The following is a 15,931-nucleotide window of genomic DNA, read 5'->3' as shown; positions in this document are numbered from 1 at the left end:
TGGTCTTGATCTTCTTGGCAAATGTGATTGACTTGATGGTCTTAATCTTCTTTACGGAGTCCTCCATGGAGTGGGCGGCTCCCTCCCATGCCTAGTTCTTCAACTTAGTAGTAGCTTCAACAATGGTAGGTGGCTTCCAATAAGTTCCTTCTTCCTTTAGCATCAGTATAGTAGGATCTTCATCCATGTAATCTGTGGCTTCTTCGTCAACCTCCATGTCTATAGGCTTGTTAGTCTCCAAATGTGAGGGTTTGAAGTGTCTTCCCCCCTTGTGATGTGAGAAATTTTTGTTGGGTCGTTCAGGTTGGTTTCTTGGGGTTTGAAGTGTCTCCCCCCATTTATGGATGTTGGGCCATTTGATTGGGGTTCGAAGTATCTCCCCCCATTTGTAGGTATTGGGTTGTTTGATTGGGGTTCGAAGTGTCTCCCCCCATTTGTAGGTGCTTGTTAGTTTGATTGGGGTATGAAATTGCTCCCCCCATTTAAGGATGTTGGGTGATTTGATTTGGGTTTGAAGTGTCTTGTAGGTCGAATATGGGATTGTGATGTTGCAGTAGCGAAGTATCTTCTATGCTTGCGGGCTTTAGTACTATAACGGGAGTGATGGGCTTGGAACTGGAGCTACTGGCTTGAGTGTCGGCCTTAGGTTCTCTTTGTAGCCTTCCTTCGGATCTTGACCGAATTGTCCCCTAATGACAGGTTTGGTCAAGTTAATCAAAGCTAGGTCCCCATCCACATCAATCAATCAAGCAAAACAAACACACATAACATGCAATGCAATTTTAACATGGACTGGCCTAAGGGTAGGTTCTAAGTCATTACATTGTAGGGTGGGTTTGTTGTTTTATTGTTTCCCATAGCTAGGACGTTACACCTCCCAACTTGTAATGTAATGAACATTGCGTTGGTCTAAACGGCATGGTTTGTCCTTTACAGTCAAAAGGAAATAATCTAGTGACTTTAGGCTATGAGTTGGTGAGTATGAGTTACTACCACCACAAGTTGTTGAAAAGGGTGCATACATATTGTTTGGATGGCACACACTATGACAATTTGGGAAAGCTTTTAGCAAACAATACAAACAACATTTCATACAACATCTCAACGAACATAAATAAACAAACAAACAACAATATAATGCAAGGCCATGCAAAACAAGGGTACATATTTTGTCACTTACGTCTAACACGAAGCTTAGCCCTCGACATCCCCAGTAGTGTCACCTCTGTGAGAGACTGCCAAAATTAGGTGCCTTAAAAAAAAAAAAAAAAAAAAAAAAAAAAAAAAAAAAAAGAGTTTGGTGTGCTTTTTAGGGCACCTCTTTTTTTTGGATAAGTGGTGTGGAGTCGCCACTTATTTTTTATACAAAAAAAAAAGAAAAGAAAAACTAAATACAAAAATACATGACTAAATTTTTTCCTTTCATTGATTGAATAAAAAAATACATGTTTGAAAAATTGAAAATTACATGGGTTTGGGTCCTAGCTACAAACTACCAAATAATTACATGACTTTTTGTCCTAGTTACAATCTACCCAAAATAAAACAAAGATAAGGCTAGATCTACCTATCCAAAAGACTCAAATTCAGAGGCTAAGCTATGGAATGGGAAGGTGTTAGGCACCCATTCTGCCCAGACGAAGTCTGGTCTTCTAAACTCTTGTGACCTATGTACCCTTTTATGCATGTTATGAATGATATGTTGTCTATGTGAAAAAACTAAATCACACAAATTTATTTATGAATGCATCTTCTTCTCTGTTAAAAAAAATTCAAATATGTTGTTATGAGTAAAAAATTTTGATTTTCGTTTATAAAAAAAATCAGATCTGTTTTTGTTGTGCAAAAAGAGGGGGTTTATAGAGAGAAAATTCAAATTTGTTTTTATTTAATAAAACAAAATCTTTTGTCTTTTTAAAAAAAAATATATATATATATATATATATATATATATATCAGATATGTTTTTAAGAACTTAGAAAAGATGGTTTTTGACTTTTAAAAAAAATCAGATTTGTGTAGTTAAAAAAAAAAATCAAATCTATTTTTATATGTGTAAAAAAATATGAAAAAGATTTTTTTTTTTTAGAAGAGAATTTCATTCATGAAATAAATTCATGCTACATGTATTAAATAAGACAAATAAAACCAACACTATCATGCATGATCTTATTCTTTATTTCAAAATCTGCATATGTAAAATAAAATCAGATCTGTATCTAATGAAGATACAAATCAGTTTGTATTTTTTTTATTAAAAAAAAAAAATTCAAATCTGCATCTAAGGAAGATGCAGATGAGTTTTTAATTTGAGGGAAATTTAGATCTACCTCTAAGGAAGATGTAGATCCGTTTTTGTTTTAAGAAAAATCAAGATCTACATCTAAGGAAGATGTAGATTCGTTTTTGTTTTGAAGAAAAAGAATTGTTGACATGCAGATTTTTGAAAATAAGAAAGAGATCACAATAATAAAAATGGAATTAAGAACAAGCTTTGACAAAATAAATCAGCAATTCATGTTATGGATACTTGAAACAACTAAACTAAATAATAAAAAATAAAAAATAAATAAAAAAAAACATACATACATACATCATCACAATAAGAGAAGCATTAAGAAAAGAAAAGGGCAATCAGAAACAACCTCTTGCATGGAGCACTTCTTTTTCTTGAGAGGATGTTTTAGGGTTCAAAGAAATTTATTCAATTATCTTTGAAACCTAAAATCCCTAGTTTAAGAGAGAATACCAGAAAAGAGGGGTGAGAAATTTGAGAGTGTGAAAAGGTGTCTCTCCTAGAGCGTCAAAGAATGTGCTGAATTTTGGGACCCAATCCCTATTTATAGAGACTAGAATGCTTAAAAAATAAGCAACCATGGGTAGAATGCGAATCAGGATGCGTCTTTTTACGAAAAAGTCGAAAAGAGTGTGCCTTATCGACACCCGAAGAGAATTGGGCCAAAGCCCAAAAAAGTGCAATTTGGCACTCTTAAAGTGCCGATCGGCACTCCAAAAGTGCCGAATGGTACTCTTGGGTGCAGATCACACTTTCGTGTATGGGTGCGTTTTAGACTCTTTTTTAGGTTTCTTGAGCCGGTCCTTGCACTTAGACGTGTTTTCAATCCGTATTCTAAGATTTTTATCTCTTTTCTGGATAATTCAAGTCTTTTCAAGAACAATTATCTTGTAGATAAATATCCTAAAATGAACTTTGATAAAGTTCACATTATCCACAATTTTATTGTTATCCAATTATCCCTTTTATTCCTATGCAAGCATCCTATTTTAGACACTAATTTTCAACCAATCACAAAATTATTTAATTAATTTTAATTGTTTAACCAATCAAAATTAATTTAAATCAATCATGCATGGTCGACTCTACCTAGACACAATGCATGTTGACCGTGCAAACTTGATCTTGTGATATCTTTCGATTCGACGGTCCGATTTGGAAACCCAACACACCATTGTGACCATTAGAATCTCAAGATCATTTTTATGACATGAAATGAATGAATTAATGCATGTAATGCAATCATTATTTTTTGGGTACATGGATGGTCATTCTAGTCATCTTCCTTGATTAAATCATGAGTTCAAAATCGAGTGTCTACAAGCAAGAATTTCGCCCGCATCCAATCCCAATTCTTGTTCACCTTGAATGATCATGTTGGGTGAATTGTGACCTTGTACGATCATGTCGAGTGAACAACAGCCGCTTCGTCACAGTACTTACTTATGGGCTAACAGGTCACACTTTGGCCAAATATCCTACAAAGAGACTCCCGAGAGCCAGAAGTATTAAAGGAATGGCCATAGTAATGGGCGCATCATGACATCGTAAGATGTATCACCTAAATGAATTAGTTGGTACTATAAATGTTAGAAAAAGTAAACGAAAATAGTAATAAAAAGTAAAAAGGATAGAGACACCTCCCAACCAAAAAGCGAAGTTCCCACTGATGGTATACTTGGTTTGAAAAGGAAATCCAATTAGAGACAAGCTGCCCATAAGCATCATGTCATAGGTAAAAGGGAAGGACGAGGCAAGCCCCCCATTTTCCACATATCTTGCTCATCCGACATGGCATGGATCACCGAACCTACACTCAGGAATAGTAATGCTTTGAAAAACGTGTGATTCATTAAGTGAAAGATGCTAACCGAATAGTTAGAGATGCCGCAAGCAAAGATCATATAGCCTAATTGACTGCAAGCTAAATAAGCTATGACCCTCTTTAGATCATTCTGTAATATTCTAGTGGTTACTACAAAGAATGATGTTGTAGCTCTTACAAAAGTAATAACAATCAAAGCCGTAAGTGGGTATTCAAATAAAGGGGAGCACCTTGCTATCATGAAAACGCCAACTATTACCATAGTAGCAGTATGAATCGAAGTGGATACTGGAGTGGGACCCTCCATAACATCAAGTGACCAAGTATGTGATCCTATCTATGCAAATTTCCCAACAACACGAATAAGAAGTAAAATACAAATAAGAGTTATGGCATAAAATCTCATATTTCAAGAAATCCAAGAATTTCTGGGTGCACTAGCCCAAGAAAAAATGGTTGAAAAGTCTATTGTTTGAAAGAGAGTAAAACAACCCGAAATCCCAGGAGCTAATCCAAAATCACCTACTCAATTGACAAGCATAGCTTTTATAGCTGCTTTATCTGCCTGAAGTCGTGTAAACCAGAAATGAATTAACAAATATGAAGCAAGACCTATTCCCTCCCATCCCAGGAATAATTGAAGAGAGTTATCTCCAGTTACCAACATTGGCATAAAAAGAGTAAGAATGGATAAATAACACAAAAATCGAGGACTATGCGGATCCTCGGACATATATGAAATGGAATAAAGATGGACCAAGCTACTTATGGATGTAACCATAATTAACATCACTAGGTCGGGCTATCAAAGACGAAGTTAGAAGTGAATTACAAGTCGGACCAATTTGGGTGAATCGAGCGAGCTCCCCTTGCATGCAGTGATGTGGTGGTGAACCTCTCATTCTAATTTAGTGCTCTTTGAACCATGCAGGAAGGTTTCCCATCACATGGCTCACCAACTTGATTTTTCGTGGGAATCATATGTCCGAACAGGCCTGGAAAAACAGGTACAATCCTACTTTCCTTTCCCATTCAAGTGTACGGCATCTGCCGTGCTTAAGCCCTTTCTTCCCTTCCCTAATGAAAGTGTCCACCGCCTGCCTTAGTAGTCTCAAATAAGGCGTGAAGGCCTGCCTCTTTTTTAAGTAGGTGATTCACAACCGAAGCGAAGAAAAGGCTGGATCAAGAAAAGGGGGTACTATGAGCCCTCCGCCCCAGACATCTAACCAGCTCATGTGGTTCACTAGTTCCACCGACTAAACTTTTAGATTGATTCAGTCAATACAGAGGTGCGCTTGAAGTGGGGGGTGTGTTGTCCTTATTGGGCTGGACCCTTCCCCATAAGGCCCCACCATCAGGGCATAAGCGCCTTCTTGCTACCTATTTGTGAGGCGCCGTCTTAGCCTTCCCTGACCATGATCTCTCCCACACCCGTAGCGTTCGTGATCAGCCTACTCAACTATGTATCAATCAAAAGGCAGGGCGACACAGCACCCAACTAAGGGTGTGGTTACATCCATCATGTCCTCCGTTATTCTCGACATGCTATGGTGACCCGGGGTGGGTAAGGGCGGGTTGAGTTCATATTGCCGTGGAGCAAGAGCTGCGTCCAGATCTAATCTATCTACTCGGCAATTCATCCAGTGACTTCACAGTCGCTAAAGAAGCCCCAAAAAGCATCAACGTTTTCGATGAAACCTATGGAGAAATTCTTAGATAGCAAGCACTAGCTCCCGGTGCGACTTTATAAAACCAATCAAAAACCCTATTACAGAACTGCCGAGCAGGGACAAACCTAAGTCCCCCTAAAAAATAAGCTTCATAAATACCTACCCCAAAAATGAAGGTTACAACACCATTCGCCATGGTTGGCCAAATGAGGGTTAAGGTCATTTGGGATTTGGTACCAACTCCTAAGAGAATTAAGCTTTTTCTCATCGGTTGAAGAAGGGATTCCTACAACATAGCAATATATGGTCTCCTCTTCACTCGAAGAGGCAGACAAGTGGGCACTGGTAGATATACCAATGAGTGACCCAAAGGCCATCGTCCTTCTCATCTTGTCTTGGAAGACCTCTAAAGGAACTCCAGGAATCCCAGACATATATTGCTTGTCCGTGGTGTTTCCCCTACTACTACTATTACTACTGCTAGTACTACTACCACTAAAGCTACTATTATGGTACTCGTCTATCGCCTTGTCATCACTAAAGCTATGATTTCAGACATTTTGAAAAAAAAAAAAAAAAAAGGAGCCAACCAAAGACGAAAGAAAACTCCTAGACGAGGCGTTGGACGATAGAAGGTATAGGAGAAAATATGAGAAACGTAAGAGGGTAGGATTGGAATTCCACTATTTATAGGCGACAGGCCTGGTCACTAAAACAACATGAACCAACCAAAAGGAGCCATATGTCACTTCTCTTGAAGAACGAAACAACACAGCAAATGAAACCTAAGATCACACCACGTGTCAACATAGCGGGGTCTAAATCACACCAGAAAAAAAAAAAAAATCAAATCAAAACAACTACATGGACAACACAAGGAACAAAGGGGGCAACTGATGGGACTCGTCTAACAATGTTCATCCATAGTGTTCGTCCAGGTAGTCATCATAGCTATAACATGATTGCACCCAGAAAACCTTGAGAAGAGAAAAGCCCAAGTGGTATCAAGTATAACCTATACTCGTCCACAAGGTAACAACCACTTAATGGTGATCATCTAGGATTGGCATAAGGTCATAGACGATCATAGAATACTTGGTGAATTCTACAAGAAAACTTCTAGTAAGGCTCCACATAATCAGGCTGTAGACACTTGATTTTGTACCCATAATTTAATCTAGGAAGATAACTAGAATGACCATTCATATACCAAAAATTTAGAGCTGCATTACATGCATTAATTCATTCATTTCATATCATAAAAATGATCTTGAAGTTCTAAAGATCACGACGGTATGTTTGATTTCCAAATTGGACCGTCGGATTGAAAGATATCACATGATCAAGTTTGCACGGTCTGCATGCATTTTGTTTGGGTGGAGTCAATCATGCATGATTAATTTAAATTAATTCTAATTGGATAGACAATTAAAATTAATTAAATAATTTTTTGATTGGTTGTTGGTTAGTGTCAAAAATAGGCCTACTTAAATGAGAATAAAGTGGGTAATCAGATAACAAATAAATTGTGGATAATCAAGTCTTTTTGGAATATCTATCTACAAGATAATTATCACTTTAAAGACCTGAATATCAAGAAAAAGGGATTAATTTTTAGAATACAGATTAAAAACACGTCTATGTGCAATTTTCGGCTCAAAAATCCTCAAAAAAAGAGTCCAAATTGGACCAAAACTCAAATGTAGGTTTGGCACCCAATAGGGCCTATCGGCACTCTTAGAGTGCCGATTGGCATATGGCAAGTGCCGATCAACACTTCCCAAGTGCCAATTGGCCCAAATTTTCGGCTCAGCCTAGGGACTTCCTGATCGAGATAAAGCTTATCTTTTTCGACTTTTTAGAGATAAGGACGCATTCCAATTCGTATATGATCTCATTTAGCATCCCAACCTCTATAAATAAGGGAAACAAATCAGAATTAGGGGCTCTTCTCTTCTGACTTTTCAATTCCCCTTACGTTAAAGACATTCTGGAGGCTTTTGCTTTAGGAACTTCTTTTTTGTAAGTAAGGTATTTTAGACCTCAAAGAGGTGAATAAACTTCTTTGGTTTCTAAAATATTCATTCATTAGAGAAGAGCACACTCATGCTAGAGGTATTCTGTTTTTCTTCTTTCTTTTCTTTTTCCATTAATTAGTTTGTTTTTGTTTGATGCATGAATATGTTTAGTATGTTTCATTATGTCTTGTTCTTAATATACAATTGCCATGCTTAGAAACCTTAGATGATTGTTTATTTCAATTCTTTCTTTTTTTTCTCCAAAATCTGCAATGATTAACAAAATTTTTTATGAAGATTCAAAACTGATCTGTATTTTCAAATATGATTTTTTTCAAAACCCAAAACTAATTTGTATTTTCATTAAATACATATCTGATTTTTTTTAAAACCCAAAACTGATCTATATTTTCATTAAATACAGATCTGATTTTTTTTTTTTTTTGAAAAGTTTTCTTTGTTATAAAAGTGCAGATTTTGAAATTCAAAAGAAAGAATTAAGATTTTAGGTTGAAGTTTTTTTTTGTGATGCATGCATAATAAATTTGTCTCATGAATGTGAATCTTCCTTCAAAAGTCCTTTTTATTTGTTTCCAACAACAAATCTAGTTTTTCATAAACCAAAAATCCTTTTTTTTTTTACTTTATACAAAACAGATATGATTTTTCTTGATAAAATCTTGCTTTTTACACCTTACAAAAACAGATTTGATTTTTTTTACAAACCAAGTCTCATTTATTTTAATTCACAAAACAGATTTAATTTTTTAAAATAAAATCTTGCTTTTTACACTTTACAAAAACAGATCTAATTTTTCTTAGAAACCAAGTCTTATTTATTTTAATTCATAAAACAAATCTGATTTTTCTTTTAAAAGAGGACATCATTCATAAGGCAAATTTGTTTGAATTATTTTTTGTCAAGTGTCTATCATGTGTGTTCAACATATCATTCAACATCATGTAAAAAAGGGTATATTGGTCATTAGAGTCTAGAAGACCAAACTCTGTCTGGGCAGAATGGGTGCCTAACACCTTCCCATTCCATAACCTAGCCCCCAAGCTTAGGATTTTTGGATAGGTAGATTAGTGTTTTGCCTTTTAATTTTGGTAGATTGTAACTAGGACCAAAACTTTGTATTCTTTTGCATAGATTGTAACTAGGACCCAAAGCCTTGTAAGGTTAATTTACCAAAGTTGTACTTTTCTTTATTCAATCAATGACAATGACATATTTTGAATACATAGTTTGTATTTATATTTTTTTTTTCTTATTTTTTTGTATAAAAAATAAGTGGTGACTCCACACCACTTATCCAAAGAGAGAGGTGCCCATGAAAGCACCCCAAATCTCTTTTTTGAGAGTACCCAATTTTCCGATCTCTCACAGTGGCGACTCCGCTAGGGATGTCAAGGGCTATGTTTTGTGTAGACTTTAAGTGACCAACTATATACCCTTGTCTTATGCATGAAGTTGTTGTTTGTTTGTTTGTTTGCATTATGTTTTGAGATGTTTGTAAGATTTTTTTTTTTTTTTTGGGTGATGTCATGTTGATTGTTAAGATCTTTTCCTAACTGTCAGAATGTGTGCCATCAAAATAATAAATATGTATGCACCCATCTCAACATATGGTGGTAATAGCCATGGATCATCGGTCTTCATTAGATTCGGGTACCTAGTGGTGAACTCACCAACTCATAGCCCAAAGTCACTGGATCATTTCTGTAAGGTTGAATTTTATCAACCATCTTGTTGGCTTTATTCCGTGCCAAATTTGCTTGTATTTCAGCAATTAGTAACCCTGTATTTAGGTGGGTTTGTTGTAAGGGTAGTGAGTGAGATAGAGTGATTGAATGCTCAAGAGTGTGCAAGAAAACAGAGTCTCGCGGCTTGATCTCGCGGGTGACTCGTGGCTGCATGCCGCCAGAAGCAGCACACGTGCTAAGCATGCCAGAAGTTGAATCGTCATGCTAGCTGGAGCACTACAGGACAAAATAGAACAACTGGCCGTTTTATTACTGCGTGGCTAGAACTCGCGACTCAGTCAAGCCGTGAGTCCAAGCTGCGAGCCACCCCTGTTTTGAAAAACCTGACGTTTCACATTCTTTTCTCACCCCAGTATAAATACCCCTTATACCCACAAAAGAAAGAGAGCTTCCAGAGAGAATTTTAAGAGAGAAACCCTAGAGTAAAACAAGATTGATTCATCTACAATCTTTACATAAGAGTCTCTTCAAATTCCTCAACTCTCTTCCTCTCCATTGTTAAACCCTTGAGAGGCATTTTACCAAAACCTTTCCTCACCATATCCATTACTGTGAGAGGGCTATTTGGTGTTCTGGGAAGCAGTTAGGAAGGAACCAATTTACATTGGTTGATGCTATGGTCAAGTAGCGGAATCCGGGAAGCTAGAAAAGAAATAGGTTCGGTACAACCTCGTTGGAGCAAGAAGCTTAAAGGGCTTAGGTGCATTGGGTAGATTAGGCTTGGAGGGTCTATTGCTGTCCATGTATCCCAACTACATTTTCTAGTGGATTGTTTACCACTTGGAGGGTGGCGGAGAGGTTTTACGCCGAGGGCTTCGGTTTCCTCTTCGATAACACATCGCGTGTTGTCCTTGTGTTTGCATCTTCCTTCCCTTTTATCTTTGCCTTTTATTATCATTATCTGCTGTGGGTTGTGATTTTAAATTGGCTTAGATTGTTTACCAATTCTGTTTTATAGCTTTTGTTCATTTTTTGCACGCTTGTTGTTTGACATAAAGCTTGAATTGGTTAATTTGTAAATTGGGGGTCTAAACGTTCAAGGGTGTTTTTACACTATTTGAACTTTCAATTTCTTGTTGACTATAAAGGATAGACCATGTCGTTCAAACCAACGTAATGTTCATTTTATTACAAGTTGGGAGGTGTAACGTCCTAGCTATGGAAAACAATGAAACAACAAACCCACCCTATAACGTAATGACTTAGAACCTACCTTTAGGCCGGTCCATGTTAAAATTGCATTGCACTGTTGCATGTGTTTGTTTGGTTGATTGATATAGATGGGGACCTAGCTTTGTTTGACTCAACCAAGCCTTTTCTTAGGGGAGAATTTGGTCAAGGTTAGAGGGAAGACTCCAAAGAGAACCCAATACCGACATTCAAGCTAGAAGACACTCCACTACTACAACATCACAATCTCGTGTTTGACCTACAAGACAGTCCAAGTCACAAGAAGTCCAAAGACTCCATCACTATGGCAAAAAAGGGAGAACATCTGAATACTGAAGAACCCATGAACACTCAAGAGCTACTAAATACCATGGTAGCAACCAAATTTAGTTAAGAGAAGACATGAACCTTATGGTACAAAAATTTCAGAGCTTGAGGGGTGGCCAAGAGGAGAACAAGACTGATCATAATTCCCCAACCAAGGAGGGTGAGAAGAAGATCAACAAAAGGATAAGCAAGATGGAAGAGATGATCAAGAAAGCTCGCAAGATGGAAGACCTCATGGACTACCAATCACTCTCACTTTTCCCTGATGTGAGATGGCCTCCCAAGTTCATGATGCCAACCTTGGACAAGTTCAACAGGACTGGCTACCCAAAGTCCCATTTGAAGATGTATATGAGGGCCATGCAGCCCCTAGGAGCAACGAAAGAACAACTTACTCAAATGTTCCAAAACACCCTGATTGGAGCCGCTCTTAGGTGGTTCCTCAACCAAGATAATGCTAGAGTAAGGAGTTGGGAGGACATCTGCCATGAGTTTCACAATCAATACAAGTACAACATAGAGGTAGATGTGACAAGGAGAGATTTGGAGACCACAATGTAAGCGCTGAAAGAATCCTTCTCTACCTTCATTACCAAGTGGAGATCCAAGGCAGCACAAATGATGAATAGGCCAAGCGAAGAAGAACAATTAACCATGGTTGTAAAAAACTTATTGCCCGTATACCATAAATATTTGTTTGCCCAATATTTTCCTAATTTTAAAGTTTTGATTGCTGTTGGAACCTAAATTGAGGATGCAATAAATAATGGCATTGTAAAGAATGAGGACCCACCAAGGTTTAAAAAGAATTTAGGATCTAGTTCTAAAACTATAGAAGTTTCTAATATATACAAAAATGATCCTTACCAACTTATTGCTCCCATTGCCCCCATGCAAATATCACAAGGGCCTCCTCTAAGGCCTAGGAGGGAATTTCATGAGTTATATATACCCGTGAGCCAAGTATTTGAAAAACTACAAGCAAAGGGGATACTGTCACACCCCAAACCCGATACCCGAATTTGTGACCATGACCAGCATGTTAATATCAAGCCTAAACTTGGTATTAACAAGAACCAATTATTCAATATCCACACTTTCACATAATACATCTCTTAATACTTTAAGGTACACTACTTTCATTAGATCCTAAAATAGACCATACTACAAATCTAAACATCAAATTGCTAATTTAGGATCTATACACACAAAACTAAAACCAGCTTCTTCCAAAACTCGACTAAGGCTCCCTCTGCTCCAAAATAAAACCTGTTGACTGAAAGAGTGGAAGGGGTGAGCTACACAGCTCAGTAAAAGTAAGATACATGAGAATTTAATAAGGATGCATGTAAATCAAATCATTTCATTTTATAGATGTGCAAATAGGAGAACATATTTTCATGCATAGTATTTTATACTATTCATAATAATAACTTATATGCTCTTCGTAGGAAAATAATTGTTCTCCCTTTTCTTATCAAAATAATATTACCAAAACCTTTCGGATTTAATTTCTTTCATTTCTTACAAAGTCACCAAATGTAATATTGATTGTTTAAAATCAATATATATGTATTCTCATTACAAAATAATCATTTTAACTTAAATCAGATAATTGATAACTTTGTCTTAAACTAGAAACATCTTGCTGAATAAGAAAACTTTTCTTTATAAACTTCTTCTCATAAAATATTATAACTTTCTAGTCATAAAACTTAACGTTTCATAAAGAACAGATATCTGATAACTTTTTAACATAAACTTGTACTTTCATCAGAAGCTTTATCTTTACAGAACACTAAAACCTTTTCATCAGATTCTTTATCTTTAAAGCACAACAGAACTTCAAAAACTTTTATCTTTAAAAAACAACTTTCCTTTTCATCAGAAACTTCTTCTTTTCATGAGAGCTTTTAGCTTTTCATCATGCATTTTAAACATAATCATTCTCTCATGATCAATAAAATAATATAGTTGTTCATAACATATTGGTTAGTCCATATTTGATAAGTATATACAAAGAAGGCCTCATCACATTTGGGTGCCCTCGTGTGCATGATATTGTCCTCTTTGGGAGGCCTGATGGCACATCCCCTCAAGATTTTATTCCTCCCCACCGTCCGTACACATTAGGGAGAAGGCCTTGTTCAGATTAGAGTTATGGGCAGCTCCATTTCCTCTACTTTAAATGGCCTAGAGTTATAGGCAGCCCCATTTCCTCTACTTTAAATGGTCAAACAGATAACATTTTCCATGGAAAGCCAGTAATTAACCCCTACTAGTCGAGTTCAGATCACCAAAGGACATAACCCGAAAACATTTCATACTTATACATCATACTGAAATTTCTTATTTTGCATAACATTTCATAATAATAGCATTTCCATTCTTTTCTTTAAACATCATGTTCGTGGAATTAGTGATAGCATCAATATGCTTAAATAATATACATAGGGTTTCGAAAGCTCACGAACATATCTTTGTCTGAAACATGCTTATATGCCATATCTCTAATCAAAAAATTTTAATGCATAATTTACTTTAAAATAAGCTCATGACTTACCAAATGCTCATATAACTTATCCCTTACCTGAAAGCAGAGGAATCGAGGGCCTACAGTCGAAGGAGCTTAGACTTGGGGAACTGGTAACACCTAAACCAAATATCAAAGCTTATTACTTACTATCAATTATTCCTTATCATAAATTTACACATTCATCTCAAAGCCTATCTCTTAAAATCAAGGAAGTTATAATCCCACCTCAATGAGGTTCCCACAAACATATTATGCACACATCAACAAATGATGTACCAAACTAAAGAAAAACCATCATTCTCATATTTATATTATATCTCCAGAGATGCCAACTTCATTTCAAAATGTGCTTGAGATTAAGTCAATAATGCATGCATAAACATAAACTCTTTTAAGCATGGTCATATAACCATATACACTCATATGGCAACATGAAAAAGCAGTAGAATGGTTTAGAACCCCTCATTTGAGTACTAAACCTTGAACCAAGGTACAAAAAATTTAGCTATGATCCAGACATACCAAATGATGATCATAATAAATTATAGCTCAAATCATTCACCCTAACTTTAGAATTAAATCCTCAAAGTTAGGCATGTCCCTTACTGTTCACTGTTTTATTCCAGCAGCATATACTTCACTTATAAAATACAAAAGGGCTATCAATTCACATCCAAACTTCATGAAATTTTACATAACAACTCCTCTAGATATCTATTAAATACCAAATCAATTTTGGAGTCAAAGCATAAAACCATAATTTACTAAAAATCATAAAATACAGCATACTCAAATCTGTCTAGGCAGAATTTCATGCAACTTAGAAATTAAACCATTATTTTTATATTGATCCAAATTATGTGAGACCACTTCCATAACAACCACATGTGTCTTCAATTCCATAGGAAATATCCCTAGCATCTAAATTCACTATATAAAATTTAATACATAATTTACCATACATGAACACAGAATCTGTCACAGTGACAGCTTTGCAACGTTTTCTTGTAAATTCACAAACAATTATCAAACAATGGTATATTCATATGGGAATTTTGATAAACTCATTAGACATGTTAGAAATCACTTAAATACAATCATTTAACCATTTATGGCAAAATTACATACAACAAAAATCCCAGCATTAACATCAAAAGTACTCATCCTAACTTTTTCTTACTTCCTTAATCATATAAAATCATTAATTAGTAAAAACCCTAATCTACCTTCAACAAAAACCAACACAATTTCAAAACTTCTTAAAACACTATAAATATATAGATTTACAAGTTCATGATTTCCTAATTTCACAAACCACAAATACCATTACTAAAAATTCCTTGAAGAAATCATGGATTCTAAGGTGAGAGTAGCTAGAATCCTTACCAAATTTATGGTTCTTGAGGGGAAATAGAAATAAATCACTCTTGCATGAAATAATTTCCCTTTCCTAGTGGCTGGACCCAAAAGTATGAGAGGTAGAGAGCTTGAGAGAGTTTTCTTTCTTTTTGGTGTTGGACCCATAGGCATGAGAGAGGAAGAGAGTTTCTTGAGTCTTCTAATTTCTTTGAGAAAGTGTGAATAAGAAATGAGATGAGTCTAGTCTTTCTATTGGTGTGTGAACCTGTGGACTTGAGAGAAAGACTTAAGGGAGCTTCCTAGCTCTTTCCTTAAGAGAAAAGAGAGTAAAGTTAGAGGTGAGAATTCAGATTTTGTGTTTACCCGTGGGAATAGAGAGGCTTTTTGGATGTTTGTCTTGAGAAACGTCAAGGAAGAAGTGAGGTGGAGCTTGGTGATTGCATGGCCAGCCAAGTCTTGGTCTTTGGGTTTGTCAACATGCATGAAACTTTGGCTTTACGTGTGTTGAATTTTAGTTGGTGCATGTGGGTGAAATTTCTACTATACTATCTCATGCATCATGCTTAATTAAAACACCAACTATGTATGTAATAACTTAACCCACTTAATATAGTTTTGTACATACTAAGTATATTTTTATAATACAAATAGCCATTTCAATTATTTATAATCTTTACAATTCTTATTCAATGGCATTATAAAATAATATGTTTATTAAATACTCTTATATTAATTTTAGAAAGTAAGTGACTCAAAATAATAATTAACCACTTGAATACATAGGTTAACTATAAAGTTGGGTCAAGGTGTTATAGATACCAAAACCCTTAGACCCAAGACCAATCCCAAACCTATTGCTTGCAAGATTTGATGTGAGTAAGAGACGTGCCTACCACCAAAGCCCTGGCCACGACACTAACAAGTGTGTTGGCCTTTGTCATTCAATTCAAAACTTAATAGACA

The 15,931-nt window shown here is 35.9% G+C and overlaps 1 long non-coding RNA gene and 1 pseudogene across 1 annotated transcript; both read right to left on the bottom strand.

Moving 5' to 3' along the window:
* Positions 1 to 3,754: 3,754 nt before the first annotated feature.
* LOC126690080 (NADH-ubiquinone oxidoreductase chain 5-like) lies at positions 3,755 to 5,987 on the bottom strand (annotated as a pseudogene).
* Positions 5,988 to 11,922: 5,935 nt separating this feature from the next.
* Positions 11,923 to 15,272, bottom strand: LOC126688422 (uncharacterized). Its single transcript, XR_007644260.1, has 3 exons — positions 14,996 to 15,272; positions 13,664 to 13,726; positions 11,923 to 12,349 (listed from the first exon to the last, which is right to left on the bottom strand). It is a non-coding gene; the product is annotated as an uncharacterized LOC126688422 (long non-coding RNA).
* Positions 15,273 to 15,931: the final 659 nt, after the last annotated feature.

Source organism: Quercus robur, chromosome 6 (assembly GCF_932294415.1).
Source record: "Quercus robur chromosome 6, dhQueRobu3.1, whole genome shotgun sequence".
Lineage (NCBI taxonomy): Eukaryota > Viridiplantae > Streptophyta > Magnoliopsida > Fagales > Fagaceae > Quercus > Quercus robur.
The sequence above is the reverse complement of the archived record's forward strand: the minus strand, read 5'-3'. Positions and strand labels throughout refer to the sequence as shown.